We start from the raw sequence: 8453 nt of genomic DNA on the forward strand, positions 1-8453 counted from the left end.
ACTTTCCCGCATGCCTCTCCCAATCCATATCAAATAATATTGCATCAGCCGATCTCAACCTAATCAACGCGATTGCCACCTCAACATGCTTCAGCTCAGACTATGTCCAGAGACTTCACGTGTGGAATGACAACCCTTCAGCTTCATTACTTGGTGAGACCTTTCCTTTCATAACATTCTCTAATTCCATCCCAGGTGGATCACTTTCTAACAAAGTCCCAAAACCTAGATATACACCAGGTTCTGTGAGAGAGAGCATATGTTCACATGTATCCATAAACTACTGCAAAATATACACCTGAAAGCAGAAGTACACTAGAGTTTGCAGTGAGTACCCCCCCCAACACTGCCTCTCCACTATTCCAACCTTTGGGTTCATGATTGCTCAACAATTTGTTTGGCTTTGTATGTTAACTCTTTTTTCAGCCACCAGTTTCCAGATGTCATCCGCATGCCAGCCAGGCTTCCCTGGACTGAAGACCCCACCAATGTGTCCTGGAGCCCCGCTTCCCCAGAGACCCACCCTACTAGGGAAAGAGAGAGGCAGGCTGGGAGTATGGATTGACCAATCAACGCCCATTTTCAGCGGGGAAGCAATTACAGAAGCCAGACCTTCCACCTTTGACAACCCACAAAGACCCTGGGTCCATGCTCCCAGAGGGATAGAGAATGGGAAAGCTATCAGGGGAGGGGATGGGGTATGGAGATTAAGTGGTGGGAACTGTGTGGAGCTGTACCCCTTCTACCTTATGGTTTTGTTAATTTATCCTTTCTTAAATAAAAAATAAATTAAAAAATTAGAAAAGAGTCTCTTTAAAAATAAAAATAATTACTAAAACTTATCAATAGCTATAAAACTCAATGATTTATTAAAACATATCAAAGTATGATGGTGGACTAGGATATAGTGCAGACTATTGAATTTGAAAGCATGTAGTCTCTAATTCAATCCCCAGCATAGCATGTGCCAGAGTAATTATTCTAGTTTTTTCCTTTCCCGTTCCTCTTCCTCTTCCTCCACTTTCCTCCCCTTCATCCTCTCTTCTTCATCCTCCCTTCTTCCTCTTTCTCCTCCTTCTTCTCTCTCTCATCCTAATATATATGTATCCCTCAGAATGGGCTAGGTTGTGAGAAGACACCTAACATAGAAAATAGATGGCAAATAAACATAGAAAACTATATTTAATGGAATTTATTTTTAGAGAAGTGCAAAATAAAGAGTTCTTGACCAAATGAAAAAAATTAAACACTATTGAGTTATAAATATCCCAGTGGAGAAAAAAATAAATAACAAAGATTATTTTAATTTTTTATAAAAATGGGCTAATGTTGATATTGCACATAAAAGGTATCCTCAAAGCAGTTCTGACATGATTTTTTTTAGATAGGCACAAAGATGCAGAGAAAGAGAGAGAGTAAAGAGACCAAAACACTGAAGTTGCCTTTAGTTTGGTTGGGGTTGGCGTTGAACCTGGATCGTACAAATGGCAAAACAGGACGCTATCCAAAAAAAGGTATTTCATAGATCCTAGAGAATAAGTTATAGACAAAAGACTGAAATACTAAAAGAATGAATACTAAAAGTCAACTTAAATTTTCATCTTAAAAGTGGGAGAAAACAAAAGTAACAAATGAAGTAAATTAACAAAATTAGTCAAAATTCTCTCTTTGAAAGATTAGTTTAGGTAATAATCCACTGACAGTGTAGGTTAAGGAAAAAAGATAGATAAGACAAATTACATATTATTTCACTCTAAGTACTGAAGGTTTCAAACTGGTAACCCAACTGAATTTTAATAGTGGACTTAAATTGTCAATACATGTATTTATTTATTTATTTATTTATTTTCCCTTTTGTTGTCCTTGTTTTTTATTGTTGTTGTTGTTATTTATGTCATTGTTAGGACAGAGAGAAATGGAGAGAGGAGGGGAAGACCTAGAGGAGGAGAGAAAGATAGACACCTGCAGGCCTGCTTCACCTTCTGTGAAACGACTTCCCTGCAGGTGGGGAGCCCAGGGCTGGATCCGGTATCCTTGAGCTGATCCTTGCACTTTGTGCCACCTGTGCTTAACCTGCTGCGCTACCACCCAACTCCCCGTCAATACATTTCTTTCTTTCTTTTTTTTTTTTTCCCTCCAGGGTTATTGCTGGGCTCGGTGCCTGCACCATGAATCCACCGCTCCTGGAGGCCATTTTTCCCCCTTTTTGTTGCCCTAGCTGTTGCAGCCTCGTTGCGGTTATTATTGCCATTGTTGACGTTGCTTTGTTGTTGGATAGGACAGAGAGAAATGGAGAGAGGAGGGGAAGACAGAGAGAGAGGGGGAGAGAAAGATAGACACCTGCATACCTGCTTCACCGCCCATGAAGCAACTCCACTGCAGGTGGGGAGCCGGGGCTCGAACCGGGATCCCTACTCCGGTCCCTGCGCTTTGCGCCACGTGCGCTTAACCCACTGCGCCACCGCCCGACCCCCAATACATTTCTAATAGTGGTGGAATTTTGTGGGATTATACCCCTATTATCCTACAGTCTTGTTGATCATTATTCAATCAATACAAAAAAGAAAAGGCAAATTATTAATATCAAGAATTAGTAATATACCTCACTAGATATTACAGATACATATAGTATTTTGTCTTTTTTTTAGTATTTTGTCTATTTTTGCCAAAAATGATAACTATTTGCTACCCTAGGGTTAACTTAATAATCCAATGGTTTAGTGGCATGTAAACTTTTTTTCCTGGTATCCTGAACAGCACTGCATTCTGAAAATACTGTAACGTAGGGTATCCTCACCTGGGCTACAATATCAAAAGGAAATCCCTTTATAGAATTAAGTCAAAAAATTCCTTTTATTGGAAGTTACCTAGAGTTGAGATTACATGTTCCTCAAGCAGGAACTGTGAATAAGTACCATGATATCGGAGTCCTCAACAACATTTAATTTTTTTTTCAGTGATTAAGTAAAATTTGAACAGAATGCTCTTAGATTTTTGTAACAATATTCTCTGTCACACTTAGCATTCTCTTTAGTCACATAAGCAAATACATTCTCTCTGGAAGGCATTAAAATTGGCTGTTTTTATTTGCAATAGAAATTGTGCTGTTTAGCACAAACTGAGTCCTATTTATTAGTATCTGTCTCTGGAAATCAAAATAATGGATATAGAATCTATAAATCAATCACAGTGATTAAGACAAAACATTCATCCTTCATTGTCAGCCATTCCTATATATGATTTACATATTTCTATAGACCAATATCATTTATTTTACTATGATTTATAATGAAGGGCTTAGTATTCTACCTTATCATATGTCTGAAAATTGCAAAGATAAATAAAATATGCATCAACTGAAGAAATAAAATCCCAGTTTCTCATTGTGGGTTAGGTACGATGCATTTGATTAAGACACAGCTCTGCATGATTTTAGTCAATAAAATGAACAAACAATTTCATTTCACCAAGGTGGTGACTATGTTGGAAGTACAGGGAGATGTAAGAAAAGACAAAGATCCCAGAAAAAAAAAAAAATATATATATATATTCTTGGAGGGAACCAGTAGGGAATGGTGATATACATGCTGGTAGTTTATCATGCACTGCTTTCTTTTATTAAGATAAGTTTTGTGATGTGCCAGGACCTCTGGCATGATTGGTACTGCTCCTCCCAGGCTGACTTTTTCATTCTTCCATTTTGGATAGAGAGAAGGATATCTCTCTGTCCCTCCTAAGCACTTACCTATGATCTTTCCAGATAGCTTAGAGCTATCATAGGTTAGCAGTTATTCTCAGTGGGAGAGCCCCAAGAGAAACTTTTGAAGACATCTAGGTGGAAGCCTTATGACATCTAAATTTATCTGCCTAGAATCACAGCAGTATTCCATCCACCATGGTCCTTTTTCTTGGTGTAGTCCACTGCACTTATATATGGTGTTGGAGCTGAGACTTAGGTACCATAGGTGGGAAGGCCTGCTTTATACCAGGTGAGATATCCTTTTATTAATCTAACTTTACCCAAGTAGAAACAGACTGAAAATCATTCTGTGGGCCATTCTTGAATCACATTGTATATGATATAGCCAAATGTGTACCTTGAACTAGGTAGTACACAAAATACAGATGTTATGATTGAATCAAAAAAACATGTTTAGATGCTCTTCATATATTATACTTTATTTCCTAAACAAATCCGGCTAAAGAAAAAAATCAAAAATATTTTTTGAGAAAATAGACTTGGGAAAATAAATTCAGTCCAGCTGACATTAAGCTCTGTCAAACCAAACAGGATTTTAATGTTATTTTGTCTGTTAAGCATTAGTGAGGAATCTGTCCAAACAGTAAAAAATAAAATCCCACAGTCATTAAATCACAGTAATTAGAACTCCAGTGATAGGTGAAAGTAGAATCAGATGTTCTTCCTCACTAGGAGCTATCAGTGGGCTGAAGTATTTGAAAATCCATAACTTCACAAGAACTGTAGGTAGATAATATAATTGGAAATTTTTGCGTAGGAGGTTTATACTGAGCTTTATTTTTGTCTGTTGTATGTAGGACATGAATTATATGATGATATCAGAGCTTTAGAAATCATGTGCTGATCTTTCAATTGTAAAGTAAACAGTTAACTGCCTATATATCAGTAGTTCCAGCTGTTGTAATACTCTCCCTATAAATTGTGAGTGTAGATTTCTTCTTTGGTTTAGGATCCTGGTATATCTTACTCCCTAACTCCTGTAGCAGGGAGAGAATTCTATTAAGTGTGCGGTGCATTGTAAATCACCTTCTCCAAAGAGTAGAGTAAGATGCCAGCAGAAAGAGCAGCTACAGACACCTCATGAAAGAAAGAGGCAGTAAATCTCAACTTAATTTGAGTGGCAAGTTTTCTCTGTCATATATATTTTCAAGTTTAAACATATGTTTTTGTTCTTAAGTTTCAAAGTACAATGAAGACTATAATAAGACAATAGAAATAACTTCAGATAATAATGTCCAGAATATGGGTCAATTTACCTTGTTACATATAAAACGAAAAACCATCAATTTTCAGTGTTAAATGTTATTCTGATTTGGCACAGACATGAATATACCTTACATTTCCAAGCCAAATACTAATTAAAAGAATAACAATTCCAAATGCAAGTTGATTATTCACTCCATGGTAGGCAATGCTTTCCTATTTTGTTGCAATACATCTAGTAATCCTCATAATGACATTTTAGTACTATTAATTTAATGTTATATATTAAATAAAGTTATAGTCTTGCACCACTCATATAGGCAAACCACCTCACAACACATAACAAATAAAATTTGGTATTGCATTTGTACCATGGGCTGTGAAACCATAAAACCAATGGGTTTACTTTCTTTTTAAAAAATACTTTATTATTTATTCCCTTTTGTTGCCCTTATTGTTTTATCATTGTAGTTATTATTGATGTTGTTGTTGTTGGATAGGACGGAGAGAAATGGAGACAGGAGGGGAAGACAGAGAGGGGGAGAGAAAGCTAGACACCTGAAGACCTGCTTCACCACCTGTGAAGCGACTCCCCTGCAGGTGGGAAGCCATGGGCTCGAACCGGGATTCTTATGCCGGTCCTGCGCTTTGCGCCACCTGCGTTTAACCCGCTGCGCTCCTGCCAGACTCCCATGGTTTTACTTTCATCTGTTAACCTCCAGACATAGAAATACAACATTACAGAAAATTCTGTCTAATCAAGAAGTTGTGGAATGAGTTTATAATTGGTAATTTTCATCCATTAATTTGTGACTATGAAATAATTAAGCATGTTCCATTTCTACCAACAATGCACCTCTTAGGCATTCACAAAGATGCATAGCATTTTAGAGAACATTCTATCAAAGAGAAATGAAGACACTGTGAATTACTGCCTAGAGTCTCCAGAGAGTTTATATTGTCTTCTTATGATGATCAGGTGCTACCCTTATGACAGTCCTCTATGCTTTCACCTATGAGTCATTGCACAATAGTTAAGCAGTTATTTTCTATTTGTTTTCATTCTGTTATCCAAAGTTCATAATCAGAGTACTGGTGATGGAAGTTCCTGGATGTTGGTCAGGAATCTGACTGTACATTACCAGCGTACATTTCCAGTTTACTATGTGGATTGAAAGAACATCATGTCTTCAAAGTCATCTGACTTGGCCAGAAACATCATCTGACAGATGTTATTAGTTAGTTCCTCCCAAATGTCCAGAACGAAGTGAGTCAAGAGAAGAGGTTGTACTTGAAATGGATTCACATGTAATATCCTACATGGAACTTCAGCTATGTTTGATCATCACTGTAAGTAAATGCATAGTGCTAGTTCCTTCAATTCTCCCAACTAGGGACATTGCCATGATTAAACCAGTCTCTTTCATATGCCAAATTTAGAAGTCTGACCCTGAGATTCATTAAGCAAACAGACAATTGCTCCAAAGATAATATTCTCTACCCTAAATAGAAAAAAACAGTTAACTTCACCTTTAGTTATTACCACTTTGGAAATTAGTTCACTGGAAAAAAAATCATGATTTAAAAAAATATTTATAAAATGGAAATATTGAGATCATAAGAAGTATATAATTCCACACAGTTCCCACCACCAGAATTATGTATTCCATCCTCTCCTTTCATACCTTTCCTATTCTTTATCCCTCTGGGAGCATGGATCCAGAGTCATTATGAGGTGCAGAAGATGGAAGGTCTGGCTTCTGTAATTGCTGCCCCACTGAACATGGGTGTTGCCAGGTCCATCCATACTGCCATAAAAATTCTATCTTTCCCTAGTGGGGCAGGACTCTGGAGAGGCAAGGCTTCAAGACACATTGGTGATGTCTTCTGCCCAGAGAATTTAGGTTGGCATCACAGTAGCATCTACAACTTGGTGGCTGAAAAAGCATTAAGATATAAAGCAGAACAATTTGTTAAATAATCAGGAACCTAGAGGCAAGAATATAGCCAATGAGATTGGGGGGGGTCTCCATTTCCAAAAACACTACTAGGTCTATTTTAGGTATATTCCAAGGGGCCTATGACTTTACTAGTTTTTGTCTGAGCCTGATAGCTAATATGCAGGTAGACCAAAAGTATTGTCTGGGGAGATGGTGTCATAATTGGGAAAAGGACTAGAAAGCTTGATCAGGGTAAAGAGTAGCTCCCAAATATGGGGAAATATATAAATATTGTTAACTATAAACCCCATGGATTTGAACTGGGCCCTATATTGGTTGCAGGAGCAACATGATATTTTTGTCATATTATTTTTACTTCTGAGAGATAAAGTGAAAATGTCACAGTAAATAGAAGATTTTATTGCTAAGTCTGGAATGCTATGTATGTCCAACAGAGTGCTTAAGTCATTTCAAGATGAACCTTTTCATAGTTGTAGACTCATTTCAAATAGATATATTGTTATGCTGTATTTATCTAGTTATTGTTTCAGTGTGCTTATTCATTTATACTTCTCAAAATTTAAGTTATTCAAATTATCAACCTTCTTAGTTTTAAAATGAAGAAACAAGTAGTAAGAACGACACAATTTATGGCAAACTTCATGTGAGATTTTTTTTCTGTGAACATCATATAAAACTATAGAGAGATATATATCCATGCCAGTTGATGCTACTACTAACACTGATTGTATTATAATCATTATTGTTATTACTAAAGTATGTAGCCAGCTATCTAACAAATTTCATGTGTAGCAACTTCAGTGTGGATCACTGGAAAGAGAAATGATCAGAGAGGGCACTGAACTGAGCATGGGTTGTCTTGCAAAATAATAGAACTTCAAGAGCTAATAACGAGTATAAAATACATATGTTGTCAAACTTCGGGTGGAATTAATTGCTTAGACTAGAAGCTGCTATTCTTCTAAGGAAATGTCTTGCAGACATTTCATGATTTCTAAATGTGCTATATCCTTGAAAACTGAAGCTAGTGAAGTCACTTACATTATCAGACCTGCATCTGTGTCCTCTGGCAGGAACATGGATTGTTTGTGTTACTGTGAAATACTCTCCTTTCATATTGAGTGCTTGTGGGCAGAAGCTAATGTTTGTCTGCTAAGCATTCCACTACTACTTGCTTATTTTAAATCTTTGTTTATTCTAGAAGATTTTCTGATCAAGATTTGGAAGTCATACAGAGAAACTCACCAGCTTCCTGACATTCACAGAGTTAGTCCTACAGCAATCACATGTGTATTTCCATAATCAAATATGCACAAAGGTAAATGTAAAAATAAGAATAAGCCTGTTCTTTTTTCTGGGGACTATTTTATTGTAAAGCCAAGAAAAAGGAACACATGACATACAAACAAAACACAAAAGACCAAGATGAACTGTCTGATCTTATGACAAATGGATGCATTTACTTCTCATGTTTTAAGAAATACTTTAGCCCATAGTTTGATCCATGATCAGACTAGAAAAAATACTCC

This window comes from Erinaceus europaeus, chromosome 3, assembly GCF_950295315.1.
Source record: "Erinaceus europaeus chromosome 3, mEriEur2.1, whole genome shotgun sequence".
NCBI lineage: Eukaryota > Metazoa > Chordata > Mammalia > Eulipotyphla > Erinaceidae > Erinaceus > Erinaceus europaeus.